Raw genomic sequence first — 8,950 nt, forward strand, 5'->3', positions numbered from 1 at the left:
TCAAGTAAACGTGAGAATAACTTTGAATATTGTTCGTTTATTATAAAAATCATGAGATCACATGAAGACATGATCACATGAACACAGAGAACACATGAACACATGATCACATGAACACAGAGAACACATGAACACATGATCACATGAACACATGAACACATGAACACATGAACACATGAACACAGAGAACACATGAACACATGAACACAGAGAACACATGAACACATGAACACAGAGAACACATGAACACATGAACACAGAGAACACATGATCACATGAACACAGAGAACACATGAACACATGAACACAGAGAACACATGATCACATGAACACAGAGAACACATGAACACATGATCACATGAACACAGAGAACACATGAACACATGATCACATGAACACATGAACACATGAACACATGAACACATGAACACATGAACACAGAGAACACATGAACAGATGAACACAGAGAACACATGAACACATGAACACAGAGAACACATGATCACATGAACACAGAGAACACATGAACACAGAGAACACATGAACACATGAACACAGAGAACACATGAACACATGAACACATGAACATAGAGAACACATGAACACATGAACACAGAGAACACATGAACACATGAACACAGAGAACACATGAACACATGAACACAGAGAACACATGAACACAGAGAACACATGAACACATGAACACAGAGAACACATGAACACATGAACACATGAACACAGAGAACACATGAACACATGATCACATGAACATAGAGAACACATGAACACATGAACACAGAGAACACATGAACACAGAGAACACATGAACACAGAGAACACATGAACACATGAACACAGAGAACACATGAACACATGATCACATGAACACATGAACACATGAACACAGAGAACACATGAACACATGAACATAGAGAACACAGAGAACACATGAACACATGAACACATGATCACATGAACACATGAACATAGAGAACACAGAGAACACATGAACACAGAGAACACATGAACACATGAACACAGAGAACACATGAACACAGAGAACACATGAACACATGAACACAGAGAACACATGAAGACATGATCACATGAACACAGAGAACACATGAACACATGATCACATGAACACATGAACACATGAACACATGAACACATGAACACATGAACACAGAGAACACATGAACACATGAACACAGAGAACACATGAACACAGAGAACACATGAACACATGAACACAGAGAACACATGATCACATGAACACAGAGAACACATGAACACAGAGAACACATGAACACATGAACACAGAGAACACATGAACACATGAACATAGAGAACACATGAACACATGAACACAGAGAACACATGAACACAGAGAACACATGAACACATGAACACAGAGAACACATGAACACAGAGAACACATGAACACATGAACACAGAGAACACATGAACACATGAACACATGAACACAGAGAACACATGAACACATGATCACATGAACATAGAGACCACATGAACACATGAACACAGAGAACACATGAACACAGAGAACACATGAACACAGAGAACACATGAACACAGAGAACACATGAACACATGATCACATGAACACATGAACACATGAACACAGAGAACACATGAACACATGAACATAGAGAACACAGAGAACACATGAACACATGAACACATGATCACATGAACACATGAACATAGAGAACACAGAGAACACATGAACACAGAGAACACATGAACACATGAACACAGAGAACACATGAACACAGAGAACACATGAACACATGAACACAGAGAACACATGAAGACATGATCACATGAACACAGAGAACACATGAACACATGATCACATGAACACATGAACACATGAACACATGAACACATGAACACAGAGAACACATGAACACATGAACACAGAGAACACATGAACACATGAACACAGAGAACACATGAACACATGAACACAGAGAACACATGATCACATGAACACAGAGAACACATGAACACAGAGAACACATGAACACATGAACACAGAGAACACATGAACACATGAACACATGAACATAGAGAACACATGAACACATGAACACAGAGAACACATGAACACAGAGAACACATGAACACAGAGAACACATGAACACATGAACACAGAGAACACATGAACACATGAACACATGAACATAGAGAACACATGAACACATGAACACATGAACACAGAGAACACATGAACACAGAGAACACATGAACACAGAGAACACATGAACACAGAGAACACATGAACACATGAACACAGAGAACACATGAACACATGAACACATGAACACATGAACACAGAGAACACATGAACACATGATCACATGAACATAGAGAACACATGAACACATGAACACAGAGAACACATGAACACAGAGAACACATGAACACAGAGAACACATGAACACATGAACACAGAGAACACATGAACACATGATCACATGAACACATGAACACATGAACCCAGAGAACACATGAACACATGAACATAGAGAACACAGAGAACACATGAACACATGAACACATGAACACATGAACATAGAGAACACAGAGAACACATGAACACAGAGAACACATGAACACATGAACACATGAACACAGAGAACACATGAACACAGAGAACACATGATCACATGAACACAGAGAACACATGAAGACATGATCACATGAACACATGAACACAGAGAACACATGAACACATGATCACATGAACACATGAACACATGAACACATGAACACATGAACACATGAACACAGAGAACACATGAACACATGAACACAGAGAACACATGAACACATGAACACAGAGAACACATGAACACATGAACACAGAGAACACATGATCACATGAACACAGAGAACACATGAACACAGAGAACACATGAACACATGAACACAGAGAACACATGAACACATGAACATAGAGAACACATGAACACATGAACACAGAGAACACATGAACACAGAGAACACATGAACACATGAACACAGAGAACACATGAACACAGAGAACACATGAACACATGAACACAGAGAACACATGAACACATGAACACATGAACACATGAACACATGAACACATGATCACATGATCACATGAACATAGAGAACACATGAACACATGAACACAGAGAACACATGAACACAGAGAACACATGAACACAGAGAACACATGAACACATGAACACAGAGAACACATGAACACATGATCACATGAACACATGAACACATGAACACAGAGAACACATGAACACATGAACATAGAGAACACAGAGAACACATGAACACATGATCACATGAACACATGAACATAGAGAACACAGAGAACACATGAACACAGAGAACACATGAACACATGAACACAGAGAACACATGAACACAGAGAACACATGAACACATGAACACATGATCACATGAACACATGAACATAGAGAACACAGAGAACACATGAACACAGAGAACACATGAACACAGAGAACACATGAACACATGAACACAGAGAACACATGAACACAAAGAACACATGAACACATGAACACAGAGAACACATGAACACATGATCACATGAACATAGAGAACACAGAGAACACATGAACACAGAGAACACATGAACACATGAACACAGAGAACACATGAACACATGAACACAGAGAACACATGAACACATGATCACATGAACACAGAGAACACATGAACACATGATCACATGAACACATGATCACATGAACATAGAGAACACAGAGAACACATGAACACAGAGAACACATGAACACATGAACACAGAGAACACATGAACACAGAGAACACATGAACACATGAACACAGAGAACACATGAACAAATGAACACAGAGAACACATGAACACATGAACATAGAGAACACAGAGAACACAGAGAACACATGAACACAGAGAACACATGAACACATGAACACATGAACACATGAACACAGAGAACACATGAACACATGATCACATGAACACATGAACACATGAACATAGAGAACACAGAGAACACATGAACACATGAACACAGAGAACACATGAACACATGAACACAGAGAACACATGAACACAGAGAACACATGAACACAGAGAACACATGAACACATGAACACAGAGAACACATGAACACATGAACACATGATCACATGAACACATGAACACAGAGAACACATGAACACATGAACACATGAACACATGAACACATGATCACATGAACACATGAACATAGAGAACACAGAGAACACATGAACACAGAGAACACATGAACACATGAACACAGAGAACACATGAACACATGATCACATGAACACATGAACATAGAGAACACAGAGAACACATGAACACATGAACACATGAACACAGAGAACACATGAACACATGAACACAGAGAAACAGCTCAGGTCAGACGTGTGGCCGCTCTCAGAAACAAACCCAACTCTGTGAGTCCGAGTGGCTCATAAAGAGAGCAGTGTACGACACACTCCACGCTTACCACACATGCCTCTTATAATTAATGAAATTACACACTGAATCACTGAGTTTGTCCTCAGGGCCGCGAGCCAGACGCTCCAAACCTCCAGTGAGTCCGGCCAGGTTCTCTCAAAGTTATGAACAAACATTCTTCCAGTAAACGTTAATAATGTTCTTAATAAAGTTCAGATCTATATCTCAAAGTAATGAACAAAAGTAACATTAATAGAACGTTCATTGAAAGTTATCTGCTCTTTAATGATGTTCTGAGAACATTAGAACAAAAACATTATTAATGGAATGTTTCTTCTGAAATGTTTCAGTTGGATGTTTGTTTTTAAATGTAACGTTTAAAAAAAATTGTTTTACTTGTTTCAGAACGTTCAGATTTAAAAGTAACATTCTATAATGTTTGAAGAATGATATACTGTTACTGTTCCCGTAACGTTCATATAACCAAGAAGAAACGCTTTTAAAACATCAAGGAAACATTCAGAAATAATGTCTTCATAATTTAATGGGAATGTTAGAAAAATGTTCTTAGAATGTATTTGTGTTAGCTGAGGGAACGTTCTCTCAACATTATAAACAAACATTCACTCGTTCATAGAACGTTCGTTCTGGTCTTTAATAACTTTGTTAATGATGTTCAGATCTATCAGTGAAAATGATGTGACGGTTAACCAACATCTCGATGTTTAACTCTTGTGCGTCAATAAAGAAAGTTACACAGGTCCGGTGGACTAAACTGTCCGTGTCAAAAACTGTCAAAAACATTTGATCTTGAGAACAAAGACTGAAGTTGGGTCTCATTTTAAAGAAAACCCTTGGCAGATTTTTGTTGCAGTAAAAAAAAGTTGAAAAAGTGAAACAAAAAAAAGTTATAGAGGTTTAAGTTTATGAACATTTCTATATATAAAATGTATATTTTATAAAACATGTTCAACTCTAAAACTGTGAGAAAGTCAAAGGCTAAATCTAAAAGAGTCGAGTTGCAATTTTGAGGCTGATATCTCAAAAAAATGAGCTTTCAGTGAGAGTGTGTTTGAGCGCAGGAACAGGTTTCACCCATTAGATCCAGTAAAACTCACTGGGACACAGAGCTGGGTTTGGGATCGGCAGTAGTTTCTCTCTCAACTATTACACACACACACACACACACACACACACACACACACACACACACACACACACACACACACACACACACACACACACACACACACACACACACATACACACACACACACACACACACACACACACACACACACACACACACACACATACAGAAAACAGGAATAAAGTGAGTATTTGCTTTATAGGCCAAACCTGAGAAAATGGCTCCATCTGGTGAAAAATAATAAAAATGTAATTTCTGAAGCCTTGGCAACAGAATAAAAGCCTGTTAACAAAGATTGCATCATTTTATAGTTAAATGGCCATGGGATTAAAAATTTAAACATAAAAAGTTTCAATGTGGAGATTTTAGTCCTGAAGGTGCTGAGAGGAACTATTGTGTGTTTCTAGTGCAAAATAGATTTTTTAAAGGAAATGGGGGTGAAATAGTAAAATTCCAATATAAATACACACCTGTACCAAAATGTATGCAGTTGGCATTAACACGGGCAAAATGATCAAGAAAACAAAACTGAATTAAATAATTTGAGCTTAATTCTGCTGTCGTTCTTCAGTGTCCGATCACACATCATCACCAGGACACACACTACACTAATCAGTGCACTTGTCTGGGGGACTATGATCACGTTTGAGGTTATTAAACATCGACTGGGGCAGAAACTATTGACTGAGTATGAAAGTAATGATCTTGTTCACTGAACAAACTCAACAAACACACACACATAAAAACATCCCTCAAATAAAGAAGCAAAAGCCTCATTAAAATCAGCCTCAGCTAACAGAAATACATAAGTTTGTTTTGTTAACGATCCCATTAAGTTCAAAATATTTTAAAATCATCAAATATACATTTCCTATAAAGTAGTTCATAAACTTAAACCTCTATAACTTTTTTTTGTTTCACTTTTTAAACTTATTTTAGCGCGTTGGGCCGTTTAGTGAAACTGAGGCATATATCTAAAACCGTAAATCTTCATTATAAGTTAATCATAAATACAGTGCATGTTCACAATAACAGTTTAAATAAATAAAAGAATGATTTAAACTTTGTTTTACTTCTGATGTAAACATTTAGATTAAATAATTACATGAAATCATTACTGAGAAGTTAGGCTACAACATTTTTTATATTCAATAAATAGAAATATTTGTTGTGAATGCAATGCTTTCGAACACTTTTCCTCTTGCATGCCGTGTTGTAATGTTTTAACTAAAGAGATAATTCCTAATCATGATAATAGCAGATTGTCTGAGAAAATGGTTTCGTGCAAATAATTCACAACAAGGTCGATCTGTTTCCATTAAAAACATAAATCAATTAAAAATACTCCTTGGCCAGTGGAAAAGATTGAGAAAAACTTTCTCCGAAATGTATTTTACACCATTTAATTTATTTACTCAAAAACAAGGCAAGGATAGGCTACTAAATGATTTGTATTAATGTAAGTAATGTAACAAATGATATGCAGATGAGGATATGCATAGTAAACAAGGCTCCATATATGGTTATAAAGTGAATTCTGCGCAGGTTCTGGCGTACGCACGCTTTTATAAGTCTGAATAGTCTGAAAAGTCTGAATAAGAACATTTTTCTAACATTCCCATTAAATTATGAAGACATTATTTCTGAATGTTTCCTTGATGTTTTAAAGCGTTTCTTCTTGGTTATATGAACGTTACGGGAACGGTAACATTGTATCATTCTTCAAACATTATAGAACGTTACTTTTGAATCTGAACATTCTGCAACAAGTAGAAACATTTAAAAAACGTTCAACTGAAACATTTCAGAGTAAAATGCTCCATTAATAATGTTTTGAGAGCATTATTAAAGACCGGAGTAACGCTGAAAGATCGTTCATTACTGTAACTTTTTTCGTAACGTTGAGAGCGAATGTTTCTGAGAATGACGATACCGAAACGAGACGGAATGATCCATGTTTCTCTCAGCAGGGCTGCTGTGTGAAAGAAGCTGTAGAAATAGAGAACAGATGCTCCACAACTGCAGGGGAACTGAGAATGGAAAAGGAGAAAGAGCAACAGAAGACAGAGCCAGAACACGCCGAGCTCAGCGCTCGAGGATTCAATCTCTCAACACAGTTTCTCTACGGACTGTTGAACTACACTAGCGGTGTTGTAGTGTGAACGAGAAACATGGACCACGATTACACAGAACCATGTTCAACAGAATCACTGATATACTGTAGGCTAATCATTCGGCTGCTGATTCTAACTACAATATTTGATGGTTCATGAACCTTTTTTTACACTAAAAAGAACCTTTTCTCTAAGATAAAGATACTTAAAGTCATTTCATTAAACCCTTATTGTAATAAAGTTCCTTTATTTTTAAAGAAGCATGTTGCGCCGGTCTTTTCTCCTCTATAGTTCTGTATATCGAGTGAAACGCTTCAGGAACAAGAACACACGTGGGCGGGGCTTGATTGTGTCTGTGTGGAATTGATTGTGGTTTGCTATTGGCTGATCTCATGTGAGTGACAGGTTGCCCCGCCTCGAGTTATTTTGAGTGTGTGTGTGTGTGTGTGTGTGTGTGTGTGTGTGTGTGTGTGTGTGTGTGTGTGTGTGTGTGAGAGAGAGAGAGAGAGTGAGTGAGTGTGTGTATGTGTGTGAGAGTTTGTGTGTGTGTGTGTGTGTGTGTGTGTGTTTGTCTCTGTGTGTGTGTGTGTGTGTGTGTGTGAGAGAGAGAGAGAGAGAGAGTGAGTGAGTGTGTGTGTGTATGTGTGTGAGAGTTTGTGTGTGTGTGAGTGTGTGTGTGAGAGTTTGTGTGTGTGTTTGTCTGTGTGTGAGAGTTTGTGTGAGAGAGAGTGAGTGAGTGTGTGTGTATGTGTGTGAGAGTTTGTGTGTGTGTGTGTGTGTGTGTGTGTGAGAGTGAGTGTGTGAGAGTTTGTGTGTGTGTGTTTTTCTGTGTGTGAGAGTTTGTGTGTGTGAGAGTTTGTGTGTGTGTGTGTGTGTGTGTGTGTGTGTGTCTGTGTGTGAGAGTTTGTGTGTGTGTGTGTGTGTGTTTGTTTGTCTGTGTGTGTGTGTGTGTGTGTGTGTGTGTGTGTTTGTGTCTGTGAGAGAGAGTGAGTGAGTGTGTGTGCATGTGTGTGAGAGTTTGTGTGTGTGTGTGTGAGTGTGTGTGTTTGTGTCTGTGAGTGTGTTTGGGTCTGTGAGTGTATGTAAGTGTCTGTGTGAGATAGTGTTTGTGTGTGTGTGTGTGTGTGTGTGTGTGTCTGAGAGAGAGTGTGTGTGTGTGTATGTTTGTGAGAGTTT

The sequence above is a fragment of the Siphateles boraxobius genome, unplaced genomic scaffold (assembly GCF_051911475.1).
Source record: "Siphateles boraxobius isolate OS27281-9 unplaced genomic scaffold, OSU_SipBor_1 4, whole genome shotgun sequence".
NCBI classification, from domain to species: Eukaryota; Metazoa; Chordata; class Actinopteri; order Cypriniformes; family Leuciscidae; genus Siphateles; species Siphateles boraxobius.